Source organism: Haliaeetus leucocephalus, unplaced genomic scaffold (assembly GCF_000737465.1).
Source record: "Haliaeetus leucocephalus isolate CR32 unplaced genomic scaffold, Haliaeetus_leucocephalus-4.0 Scaffold240, whole genome shotgun sequence".
NCBI lineage: Eukaryota > Metazoa > Chordata > Aves > Accipitriformes > Accipitridae > Haliaeetus > Haliaeetus leucocephalus.
Window position 1 is genome coordinate 5384079 of NW_010972676.1, and position 14428 is coordinate 5398506.

A 14428-nucleotide genomic window follows, 5' to 3' on the forward strand; every position below is an offset into this window, starting at 1 on the left:
CCTTTTTTTTTTTAAATAAATGAAAAATACATATCACTTATTCATTTATTTGCTTATTTTCTCCAGAGTTGTCCTTGGCAATCTCAGGGTGGCCCCAGATGACACTTTTCAGAGGGAGTTATGCACAGTGTGGAGGATTTATCTCACTTAATGTCTGCCTAACAGAACACTGGATCTAATTGGGTCATGGAAGCTTGGAAGCTAAACTTACATTTTATACGTATGTAGTAAGTGTCAGTCACAACTGATCTTGACAGTACTGTCTTTTTAATCCTCCTCTCTATGAGGCTTTATGATACATGGTTAGTATCCAGCTCTTGATCTCAGAGCCTTGTTGTGACAGTCCCTTCATCTATTCTCTGTCATAGAGAATTGCGTGGTTATGGGGACATCTCTGCATAATGATATTCTGGGAGCGGCCACTTAGGTTTTGCAAAGCAAAACAGCTGCTGCCTTGAAGAGGATGCTTTTCAGGTGGTTGGCGCCTGGCACTTCTCTCTCTTGTATGTGAAATCTTCTAGGATGGGTTTTTACTGCTGTCGTGGTTTAACGCCAGCCAGCAACTAAGCACCACGCAGCCGCTCACTCACTCCCCCCCCATCCAGTGGGATGGGGGAGAAAATCAGGAAAAGAAGTAAAACTCCTGGGTTGAGATAAGAACGATTTAATAGAACAGAAAAGAAGAGACTAATAATGATAATGATAACACTAATAAAATGACAACAGTAGTAATAAAAGGATTGAAAGGTACAAATGATGCACAGGGCAATTGCTCACCACCCGCCGACCGACACCCAGCCAGTCCCCAAGCCGCGAATCCCTGCCCCCCCCACTTCCCAGTTCCTAAACTAGATGGGACGTCACATGGTATGGAATACACTGTTGGCCAGTTTGGGTCAGGTGCCCTGGCTGGGCATGAGAAGCTGAAAAATCCTTGACTGTAGTCTAAACACTACTGAGCAACAACTGAAAACATCAGCGTTATCAACATTCTTCACATACTGAACTCAAAACATAGCACTGTACCAGCTACTAGGAAGACAGCTAACTCTATCCCAGCTGAAACCAGGACAACTGCTGAGGTAAGAGTTTGAAATGTTTTGTGTTTCCATTCTCTGGCAAACTTCGCTTAACACCCCCCCACCCAGCCACCCCTGGTCTCACAGAAAGCAGGGGCAAGATTTGGAATTGCATAGAGGTTTGTACAAGTTAGGGCTAGTTCACTCTGAGACAGCAGAAAAGAAAAAACTGGAACAGGAGTGATGGCCTCAGGAAACAAAACAGCTGTTTTCTTGAGCTGTGATATTATATTTTTTTCAAGCCACAGATAGTGGCATAGGTCCTGTCTCCTTCCAGCCCAGACTCCAATTTTTTTTTCTTAATCCACAGGAGAATGCATTGTTTTAACTGCTGTCCAAACCAAATTCAACTAGAAAACTAAGATAAAACATAACATTTAAAAATGCAAATTTTAATAGGAGGCTGTACTTCAAATACTGAAAGAGCTTTTCCCTAGCTGAGGAGTTTCCAGGAGGTACAGTAAATGCAGGCCTCTTGCAAGCATATTCAGACAAGTTTACCACTCTGCTGTAAAAGCAGAGCTCCTGATCTCAGAAAAACCTATTTTCCCCTTGTAAAACTGTTATGTATTTATTAAGACTAGACAATAATGTAAGACAGTTTTGGCTAACTAGGCGCATTACTGAAGGTGATAACATAATTACACCATGGTTGTCAGAGGCTGATACAGTAGCTAAAGGGAAAATGGTTTCATTTCTCCATCTGGATCATAGAAGGAATTTGAAATCCTGCTGCTGCTTCTGATGAATCAAATTCACTATAGGTGCTCATCTAATGTGCAACTAGTTAGCAGAGCGCTTCAGCAGGGTCATTTGAGGTGTCCTATAAGAGCTCTCCCAAGGAACATAGTTCTAGCTCACAGCATAGCTTATTGAACATTTTCTAAATGATCAGACTTCCACAAAAGGTTGAACAGAGTGTTCATGGTCCGTAAAGATCCTGTTTGATTGTCAGTGGTTCACTGGTTCAGGTCCAATCCCCATGGAGATTAACTTGAAATTGGTTTGTAGTTCTAGGAAAACTTAGCACAACTCAGTGTACTCTAAATCTGTAATCAACTGATGTTGCTTCTTCAAATGTACACATCCTTCTTAATAGATTAAAAAACCTCCTATTTAGTTTTGGACATTAACAGCTGTCTTATCTCTAATGCACTACTGTGAGCAAACCCAAAGGCTCATGCTAATTAGAAAAGGATATTGTGTATGTATGTGTATTAGTTTCAATTTTGTGTTTAACCTCCCTAGATTCCTCAATGTTGATGTCAAAAAGGCGCTTTCTTTTAGCCTAACTTCTTGAAACTACCTATCCTAATATTTATCCTCGTGTTATATTGCACACAATCCCATTCTTTAGCAAGTAATTAATGTGAGGCTGTGTCACCAAACCCTGAGGCCTGTCACTCTTGCAACTGATTGTTAATTTAAAGCATGTTTTGTTCCTCGAATAATCTCTTTTGAAGAGAATCTCTCTACCAGAGTTGTGTACTGCTTTGTTTTCAAAGTAATCATCTACAGTCCAGATTTCCTTTGGGAGGGGAAAAACAAACAAACAAAAATGAAAAGCCAAAATAAAGAGCCGGAGCCAAACCCTTTCAAATTAATGAGTTAAAGACTTCAGACTATTGTATTGTTAACCGATGTCAAGGCACTAAACTGCCTCCCATACTTTCTTTCCCCCCTTCTTAGTTAAAGCCTCTTTTTTCTTTTTAGGATCAGTTTTTACAAGTCTGATTTTTTCATCTTCATCAGAAATAATATGTTAAAGTTATTAAGCCAGCAAGGACTAAATAGGTTTTTAGGCTTTTTTCGCCTCCCAGTCCTGTATCAAAAAAAGGCAGTGAGCATGAGATCATGCCCTTTTAAGGAAAGAGTAATCTTTTTTCCAGTTCTAACAAATTTCAAACACATTTGAACAGAAAAGATCACGTTTCTGTGCTGTAGGTAGATGGCTCCAGCATTATTCGTATGATTCTTTGTATATGTCTGTAGCAGCCATTTAACAAGAGCAGTGAGCCAGCTCTGAAATACAATAGCACTGAGGGCCAGCCTTTTATGTTTGTTTACTCATTTTTATGAGCCTTCCTCAGTTATTTGTTTCACAGGGCTGAAGCATGCCAGAAGACAGCTCAAGAAATTCATCGAACTTTTTAAAAGAGATGCCTGTACTGTTGACCTCACAGTACAAGGATACTAGAGCTTTCTTATGGAACTTAAAATCTGTACCTTTTTACTACACGGCTGGTTAAAGACAGATCTCAGCTGCTGTTTATGCAAGCCTATCTCCATTGATTTTAGTAGGTCTCCACTAGCATGGATCTGTTGAAGGTCTGTTCCAGAAAGCACAATTATCCTGTCTTGTGCACTGTTCAGGATAAAAAAAATGATGCAAGATGAGCAAATGAAAGGGACAGCTAGTTATGGCATGTTAGGCAGAAGCAGCAGTACACATCACTGTAGTAGAAGTGTTCTTAGGGACTGTAGAAGAAGTCACAGACAGAGAAATGGGCAAGGTGAGGAGGCAGCTTTTTTGGTCTTTGCCTTGATCATGCTATATGGTATGACAGACTACACTAAAGACTATTTCAAGTTTCCCAGTTACATATTCCTTGTGGGATATGAGCTTCGCAAAGATCTTATTGTACCAGATGCTGAATATTGTACAGGTGAGCAAGATATGGTCTGTAAACAATAGCTAGATGAAAGAAATTTCATTTATGACTTAAAGATTTTGCAAATGAAGTTCACATGGGGGCCAGTGGGTATCGAGCCTAATTTTGCTGATCATAGAAAAAAGATTTAACAGGGAGATAAATTAACCATTGGAACATTTTCTCCATTGCTTCATTTCTTGTATCATGATAGTCTTTCTGAAAAGCTAAACATAAATAAAAGTTATAAACCTTACTAACGGCTGTAGTCTTATTGCAGCAGTTACTTATCTGTAATTTTCTCACTTTCATTATGGAGAAGATTAGAAAGCTACAACCTGATCTAGCTGAAATAACCCTAGATTTGAGCCCACTTATATAGACGTTTCTATATTTAATTAGAAATATGTATATAAATCAGTCTTCTCTGTGAACATGTACCCAGTAAAGTGAGAGTTGACTCTTCAGACACTCTTTTGAGTTTTTAAAAGCTAAGCAAAAAGGATGCAGTTAATGTGTTTATCCTTTGGGTCTAGAACCTTCTTTTTATATGTCTGTGTATAGCTCCATGAACAAAGGGGTTGAATCATCCAGGTGCCAGTGTACTAGAAGTAACTAATACTTAGAGGATAAGCATGGTTTGTCCTCCCATAAATTGATTTAATTTTCATATCCTGATTGCCTAGACTGGCTCAATTCTGCAACCTTGCAGAATTTGCTATGGTTTTGATTTATTCTACAACACCCTTATACACTTCTAATCCTTACAGCTTTCACACATATGGAATTAGTTACAGATTTAATGCCCTATTGATAGAATCGAAAATATTTAATTTTCTGGCATCTTTAAAAGAGAGGAGATCAGAGTTTCAAGTATTTTCCCACTGCTAATTCTCATTTAAGTATCATTTCTACTGCAAAGGTAAATCTTTTGAGCTTAAACTATGACTGATATCTGAAAAGTAACAGATGATAAATATGCATATTGAGGCAGTTCTAAAATTTGTTTTAAACAGAAAGATTGTCTGCCAGTTTTGTTCCTTTTTTTATTAAAACATTTTCTACAAAGCAATGCATTAGTACAATCAAGCTGAACACGCCAGCAGGTTGCTAGCTCTTCTGCACAATGGTGCCTCCTGGCTAAGTTAAACACAGGGCCGTCCACAATATTATTTCCAATGGCTTCACCTTTGGCTTGTGTCTCTGAATTTCAAGGAGGGAAGCAGTGTTTCTTAACAGTTCTGATTTAGTTCCTGGGTCAGATTTATAAAAGTTAACTAAACATATGGTGGGATTTTGAAGGATACCAAAATAAATAGTTCCTCGTAGAATGCAAGGCCATTTATTCAAGTAGATTTGAAGTGATCCTAGAGTATATGGAGACTTAGATGAAATAGCCTCAGAGCTGCTAGTAGTTATTATTCAAACTCAGTATGGAGTATAGATGAATTAATCAAAAACTTGAAAAAGGCAAATTTGATACCTATCTTTGAATTGGGAAAAGGGAGAAAATTCAGGGGAATTTCAGAGTGGTCAGTTTAATGGCAACTTCCTGAAGCACACCAAAATTAATAACCAAACAGAGTATTTGTGAACTGTGTCGAAGCCAGCTTGGATTTAAGATTGTCAAATCCTTTCTGCAGGTATCATGCCTTGTTCATAAGAAAGAAAAAGCAGGTGTCATGTATCTTGTAATTGGTGAGTTCTTTGTCTCATGACACCTTCCTAAGCAAGACAGAGAACCAGAGTCCTGAGAGACTGCTATAGAATCAACACAAAATGGGCTAGATAGCCATTTCCTATATGGCAATTATTCGTGGTTAAGTGTCACAGTACTTAATGGGGGTTTCATCATGTTCTGTCTTATTTTCTGCGTCCATTTAAGTATTTTTTTTAATTGATGATTGAACAAGGGTATTGACTTACAAAATTGGTAGATGAGTTGAAACTTTGAAACAAGCACTCCAGCACTCCAAAGTGTGCTTTGGAGGTCTTGATAGGCTTCAAAGTGATCTTAATAAAAGCTAGACAAGCATGGGAAGGGAGTGACAGAAATGTAGTGTGTCCTGCTTTTTGAAGTATTGTAATGACTGAAATGGCCTATAGAAATGTCTGTATTTCTATGTCCTCGCATAATTATATTCAGTTTAACTGACAAACTGAGAGGTGAGATCTTTGGAGTCATCTGGAAATGGCTAAAATGGAGAAAACTGTTTCTGTTTGTTACAAAGTCCCAATGTAGGCAGAAGCAGTGAGCAATGAGCAGAGCATATTTTCCTAGAACAGTTCTGTACATCATTATGGAGAAGTGCATATGCTTTTAAATAAAGACAGAAGAAACTCTGCTTATGTGCTGAAATTTGGTACACTGTATGTTTTGTACAATGAAGTTTTGCACTGAGCTCTAGGTTTTTTTGTTTTTGATTTGGAATGTAGGATATTCTCTCCTACTAGTTCTCAGATAACCCACAGGCAGTAAAATTAGAAGTGGCCAACACACAAGAAAACATACTGTAATTAAAACCTGTTCTCTCTCAATTTCCTCTGTGGATTTCAGTAAGAAAAATGTTAAGAATAAACTCTTGAGCAAAGCTGATTTTTTACATTTTTTTTCCATCTCTAAAGGTACAAAAGTCTTAATTTGTCATTGACAGTAGTAGTAGAAACAGCTGTTCTTAATTGAAGAAAAACTCTCCTGGTATTTTCTTCTAGAAGTCAGAGAAAACCAAACCCTGAATCTGCACACCTCTGAAACTTCATAGGTTTAGAGCTGCATCAGGCTGTGAACTTTGCATCTGGTCCATATCAATATAAGAAACTAATCTAGAAGGAAAAAAAATAAAAAATCAAAGCTGGTTTAGAAGTGATGTGTATATTAAAACTAATTTCATTCATACTCTTTGAAGGTTATGCATTCCTCCCTATTCCAAGAGCCTAAGATTGTGCAACTTGCTCTCTGCAAAGTGAAGTTACCATAAGCAGTCTTAAGTTTCTGGGCACTGGAGAGGCAGGTAGTTTTGTCGCAAAGAGTACAGGCAAATGTCTGTGGATCATAACCTTCAAAGGGCTGTCCTAAAGAAATGATCTCGAGGACCTCAGTATGATTTTAATGATTTGCATTCTCTTGGCAGCTGTTGGTACCTGATGCTGTGGAAGCGCTTGCAGGTACTGCAGCCTGGGTCCATTGCGGTACAGAGTACAGAGGCAGTGGAGATGGACCAGTGTTTATTGGCCTTGATGGGGTAGTATTCCTTGTTAAGAAAATGATGAAAGACTGGAAAGAGCTAAGAAGGTCAAATCCTACCTACTATATGTATGTGTGTGCATATTTTTTTTTCCTTCCTGGAGTAATAAGAAGCTGTCCTTTCAAATACCTGTCTGTTCATCAGAACACTGGGTAGGCATATACAATCATTTGGGACTTAACTGCTGTTAGATCCATGCTGCTATTCATATGCACTTATTTATTAATGACTTTTGTTCAAAAAGGCATAGTTAAAGAAGCCATAGAGGTGGAAAGGGGGAGGATACCAACTTACCTTTGGTAAACCCACGCTTGATTAAGGTGAGCTGGATTTCCTTAGGCTAAATATTAGCTTACTTTATTCTGCCTGTGCTTAGTGCATACCAAGTATAGCAGAACCCAGCTGGGGGGAAATACAGGCTGTAAGAAAGATGAGGGGGGAGAGTCAGGCTGTAAGAAAACGCTCACAACCATTTCTACGAGTCTTTGCATGCAGATGGAGTAAAATTGAAGAGCTCATCCATATATGAGCAACTAGAAGCTAAACCAACATAAACATTCTTGCACAACTAATCAATAAACTAATATGTCTTCATTAGCAAGGTAGCATTTTGTGTTATTGATATTAAAGATCTAGTTTTTGTGTTGGGTCTCACTGCAATTGTTATTGATGAATAAAACCCCATGGGCTGAAACTGTTGTCTTTTAGAGAATATAATCTTGATTGGATGGTTTTATTTTTCTTGCATTGCTTCTAGCCACATCTCCTATTGAGCCTTAAAATATTGAGTATTTATCATTTCACAAGTCTCAATTATGACTCATACCGGACACTGCATGTATGAGACAGTAGCAAAACGATGAAGCTATATTGGGGTATGTGCAACAGTTACGGTTATTTTAAGAATGGATTTTGACTTGTGTCATTCATAGTTTAAATATGACTTGTTCAATAACATGTTCAGTTGTAATTAGATAATTTAATGTCTACTGACAGGTCTTTTGTGACTGAGACCCAATTTTAGCTCTGCATACCAAGGAGCTTGCCAAGGAAAAGTAACCTCTTTTAGTCAGTAAGGAAGGATAATGGATAACTTCTGGAATTAAGTGAAAAATTGAATCCAGCTTCCTGTGTGCACTTTAGGTCCCACACTGGGATTACAGAACTAGCTCTGAACTGCTTGGCTGCTGACAATAAAGATTTTATGTGTGTCATGTTGAATTTTCAAAAAAGTTCTCGAATCAAAAGGGTCATTTTTACATTGAGTCCAGGCTGTTAGTTTAGGAATTTAAGTGCTTTGCACTGGCTTGTCTTCTCTGTAGGACTCACATTTATGTAGCCATTTTGGAGAAAAATTGTAATATACCAGTTTAAGGAAAGGGGAGAAAGAAAATAAGGTCATATGCAAACAGAATTTCAAAGTGTTAGCCTACTTTCCATCATTAAGAATTTATCCACTGCAGAGCCCTTATTGGCCAGATGCTTGCTTGCCAAAGAGTTCACTATAAGAGGAATTTTATAAACATAGGAATCATGTCATTTCATTATATTATTATATATTAATATCTATGTATATATAAGCAATGCATAATCAGTATCTTTAACAATGAAGGTGTTTCTGCCCTTGGCATGAGACAGCAAATAAAAGTAAAGATGCTTTTTCATGTATTCTACATTTTAAAATATTTATATGCTGTCTTCTGTGGCACATAACCTATTGCATTATAGGTCATCTTTTCTGTAGAGTGTTTCATTTTGAGAACTGCTTGACTGTGCCATGTAATCACTGGGAGCAGACACAGGAGACCCTTACAAAAAGGAAATGCCGTCATTTCTAATCTGTGTGTGTAAATGGATCATACAAGACTTAAGACCTGTATGAATATCCACTTTGAAAAAATTTAAAAGTCTGTATTAAAAGCTTCTTCATTTTAATATAGCATGCTCCCACAGAGACTTTCTGCAATGCTCCATTAATGAAGAAAAGCTTCATTAATCAAGATATAGTCTGAATTTTTGAAAACATATTTAAATTAAATACTTAGTCCTGCCAGGCTATATTTTCTAATGTATTTAGCTAGAACTGTGTGAAACTCCCAGTCAAGAGAAGATCAGTTGATCTTAATGCCACCTTAAAAATAGGGCGTGTTGAACTTTGAATTTTAGTATGAGACAGATTTACAACCTTTCTATTTGTAAAGGATTTATATATTTTATATAAAACTCCCGTGTGTACTGATGAGAGAATATTTTCTTTGAAATTCCACTGTGTGAATTCCACAAGAAAATAACCAGGAAGCCCTGTGATGTGATATTGTAACCAGACTCTCACTTAACTACTCATTTGTCTTTTAACTTGGTCGTGGGAACAGTAATTTACTAATCTAATTCAATGCATTTGTTGCCTTTAGAGATCAATCCTGCTCCAAGCAAAGTCAATAATAAAACTTTATTGATTTTTACCGAGACCAGATCAGCCGCTTTACACATGGCCGAGACCTTATACCATTATATTTTTTTGTATAATCGCTGAAATATTAACCAATGTTTTTGTCCAGCACAGATCCTGACTTAGTTGGTAAAATGAAATTCAGAAGGCAGCTGACTTCTCCAAAGAGCTGTAACAGGTCAAACATACAGCCAGGATTTCCAGTCCACTGAACCAAAGTACATAGGAGGACTTGACTATGGACATGGCATGAAGAAGCAATTACCAAGTATGTTATTAATATACTTGATGTTTAAATGACTGATTTTTCTTTCCGAGGCATAGATAAGGGCTGAAGTTTTCAGAAGAAATCAAATATATTGTAAAACAAGTATTTTGGGGAGGAAGTCTAATTTAGTACAAGAATGATCACCCTTTTTGCCAAGAAGTAGGAACTATCTTACAGTCTGTGCTACTGAATGTACTGTACATCCAGATTCTTGTTGGAATAAATATGATAGAGAAATGAGGGACTGAAACTTTGTTCATGGTGTCAATGACATGTCCTTCTCGTATTCTGGCTCTAGGTCCATTGTAGGATTTGGCAAGTAGCACAGAACTGTTCTAATACCCATCAGTTATGTTTGTAAAAGCATTCACAGTAATACATACAATTATTTGGGAGCTCTTAATCTTTACGATTTAGACAGAAGGTCATAGGCAGAGATACACAAGAGTCAATAAGGAAACTGCTGCAGGATGTTAAGTGAAATTCAAATAGATCAAAGTATATGGTGGATAGCCTGAGTTAACAGGAGATACCAAAACTGTTTCTCAGCATACAGAGCTGAAGAGGAAAAGGACTATCAGTAAAACATTTTTTAAGATAGACTCTCCCTGTTGGGATTGCTGTGAGAGGAAAACTTGGATATGGTAATTAAAAACTTTAAACAAAGAATATGCAAAATACAGAGAAAAGCGTGTAGTCTGGGAATTGAGTCAATGAGAATGCATACAAAATGAGATTTGTCTACAGTCTAGCAGCTTTTATCTGAACTGCTTCTGCTCTGTATAAATGACTGGGAAATGATTCATGAGCCATTCTGAAGTTTCTGATCAGGGCCTTATAGAATGAACAACAATGCAGAACCTCTGCGTCTTCAAACAACCCTAGGTTTAGTAAACTATAAGGATTATACCCCCCGAAGGTCTCATATGCTGTTTCAGTTTAATTAGGCTGTTAAAAAACACCCAAACCTGTTCTTTACATTTATGAATATATAGTGTTCTGTGGGTTTTTTGTGTGAAGCAAATTCATAGCTTCACCCTGTCTCCAGTTTTTTTTGTATGTACAGGTAAGCTGTGTTTGAAATTACCCTTTGTTTTATAGAAATTAGTTGAACCCAGTAAAATATCTCTTCTAAATAACATTTTAAATATAAAGGCCTTGTTAATGTGTGGCTAAATATTGTGAGAACTAATCTATTAAGAGCAGAACTGGTAATTTCTTTACTAGAGAATCCTACAGCTTTATCACATTGTGCTATGTTAAAGTAATGATGCATCAAGCTCCCCATTAGTGAGCAAGAAAGCCTTAGGGCCATTGAAATGAAACAACTTCATGTACAGAGTACCTGGCAAAAAATTACAAGGCTAGACAAGAAGAATGTTGCTACGCTGGAGGTCTGTGACCACAGTCTCCAGGAGCCATGAGCCCTTGCCATATAAGAGCAGTTGTTAAGGACAGTTCTTCCTTGTAGCAAAAAGATCTTCTGTCTATTTAAGAATATGGGCTGTGTTACCTAAGCAATATAATATATTTATAAATTTATATTTGAAGGAGTCTGCACAAGACAGCTTTATTAATGTATTTCAGCATGGGATATTGAAAAAATTCCTCAACCTCTTAATTAAACCTTTGATGTGCAAACTCCTTGTTTCATAATCAGAAAATAAAGTTGTTTAATAAACAAGTTGATTATAAATAAATAAATAAATGTCAAAATGTCAGAAAGCATATTCTGGAAAGATTTCTGTACATTTAAACTGGTAGATTTAACAAAATTAACGAAGAACCTGGATATCAAAGTTTGTTGAAAAATCGTTTTTGTAAAGAACTTTAATAGGTCCTTTTGTGAGTTTATTTGCTTCCACACTTGGAACTGCCTGGCTTCCCAAAGAAACGGAGGTAAGTTTTCACAAGCCAAATTATGACTATAAAGATTAACCTTATTTTATTTGATGTAAATAAATAAATAGCTTTATCTTTGAATCAGAGAACAAGTTACAATGAAATTAGATAATTTCTGTTTCTCTCTCAGGTTTCATTCCTAAAGCATAATTAGCAAATGTGTCTGCCATGGAATTTCCTTGTGAAATTTCAAAGATGCCAGATTTTTAAAGAATAAGATTTATGCTGCTAATTGATTACATGAGTCATTTTATGTGTGGCAGTGGGCAGGAGACTGAAATGGGACATTTTATGAGGAAACATAACACAAGAATGCGGATATTTTCTACACTCTGATCGTAGAGCAAGACAGAAAATAATTAAACAGTATGAAAGAAAAAGTAAGTGTGAGGACTCAGCTACTACGCATCCTATGCAGGTCAAAACTGTACTCAGGTCTTTTTTTTGTGGGTTTCCTAAATATTTTTATACTGTGCATGAGATGACATTGCTGGTAATTTATCTTTTCATTAAAACATTATCTGTCTCCCCCATACCCTGCTAGGTATCTGTAAGTGATCCTTCATTGCAATTAAAGTTATATTTGTAGAGCTAGTATTTGTAGAACTGTATATGTTCTATACATATATAGTATAGAGCAACTATATATGTTGAACAAGTAGGCATGTGCAAGAAAAACTACAGCTTCAATTATTTTTGCTTGCCTTACTGCTTCAGCTTCTGAAGACAGAGAAGCTGACTGACTATTGAAAATTACTCAAGAGTGGTAGATTGAAGTGGCAATTACTCTTACATCCTTGACTGGAGTTCTCTCTCATGCTCCTTTCTAGCAACTAGTATGTTTCTTTCATTGTTGGTTTACAGCATGAAAATTCATGTCAAGAGACATTGTATTGTAGTTTTGGAAGTGCAGCATTTCTGTACTGACACATCAGTTATTTTAATGTTACATACTGAATTAAATTATTATTATCAATATTACTTTCTTATACTTCTATCAGAGGCAACATTAATTCCTATATTAATGTACATACTAATATGTACACCTGAAATATGCTATCAGATGTTGCCTAAGGTTATTTACCTCTTAAGTCCTAGGGCTTGAAGTTCATAGAATCGTTGTCTCTTAGCAGCAAGTTACAAACTTTTGTCAATAAAAGTAGGACCTACCTGGTATGATATTCTCCTTCATGGGATCCTGAGTTTAAATTAAAAATACCACTAAAATCAGGAGGAGCAAGTCTATGAGCAACAATGTGTAGGAACAATATGTTTTGATTCTGCAGTCCTCTCTTAATGAGAGCTTTATACCCAATAATGAATTGTAGGGAGAAAAGTAGGAATCGGAAAGTCTCTGAAGTCAGGTGTTTGTATGATTACTGTTATTTTCACCGGGATCTGTGGTTTAAATACCAGAACAGTAACAGATGTGTTACCATCTTTAAATTTTGCAGCTTTGTTTATAATTTCACTTTGTTAAGATTTTTATACTTTGAAGTACATTGTACAAGTGTATGTGGCATAACTATTGCTAGAATTACTTAAAGGGAATTTAAAGAATTCTTTTCTTAAGCATTTCCTACAGGGAGCATTTCAAATTCACTTTTCTTACTCCAAACCATTTCAATTTCTACTTGTATAATTTTACAAGAAATATGACAAATATAACTGTTTTCCCAATGTTTTATGTCCCTAATGAGGAGCAAAAGGTCAAGAACTTTGGGATGAAGGGGGAAGCCAATTACTCTTGCTACCATGCTTTGGAATACTGTTTCCAACTTGCGCTCATTTTCTACCAGCAGGATTACAGGACAATTAGTTTCCCTAGAAAGTTTATGAGGCTCAAAGGATTGTTTTCTGTATTTTTTTTTAAATGTTTGTGATTCTTGCTTGAAAGAGGCTCCACAATATTCCCTCTGTATATATGTGCATAGCATATGCCTAAAAAAAACCCCCAGCTCTTTAGAATATTTAGAACTTGAGGGTTAGATTATTTTTAAGGTCATTAGGTGCTTTAAGCTACTGATAGATGTCTGACAGATTTTCAAAAGCGCTTATATGCCTACCACATCAGGAGAGCTGATATGCCTAGCCTATGAGGTATTTGTTAAAATCCTAATTGCCTATCTGCTTGTTAGGCACCTTAATTAAAAATCTGATTCTAGATGTCATTAAGGGCTATGAAGGAAGGCAGTCACTGGAAAATAAAGAAAAGGTCAGAAAGAAAATCAGGTCAGTGCCATTAGCAAACTCGATAAATTCTTCTCATGTTTAGTTTTGCACAGCTGACTTGAAGGCTGGATACTGAGACAATCACAGGATGGTCTGGGCTGGAAGGGACCTTTAAAGTTTACCTAGTCCACCCCCCTTGCCGTGGGCAGACACATCTTTTACTAGATCAGGTTGCTCAATGCTCTATGATATAAGATAAAAGGTGGGTAAGAGCTTTCTTTTCCCATGTAATAATTGATTGAATTTTCCCGGTGTAAGGAGAAAGGTGAGAAGGCAGGGACCTGCTTTTGAAAATATTAGCCCTGGCTGCTGTTTAAGTAAGGCTTGTCAGCTCTTGCTGAGACATTGGGCAAGTCTGTGCAGTAGGTGAACAGCACTTTAACTAGTTCAGCTTGTGACGACCCCAGAACTGGAAATACTGGGGCATATGGGGCCAGGTAATCAATCTTTCTGGCCAAACAGCTGTGCTGCTAAATATCCTAATAGCTTTAAGTCCTCAGACACACCCCATGGTGCCTTGTAGCACTGGGGGGAGAGGGGCCAAGGACTGCTTCTCAGGCCAAGGACAGCACTGCTGCCCCATGGGTCCAGGAGTCAGCTGG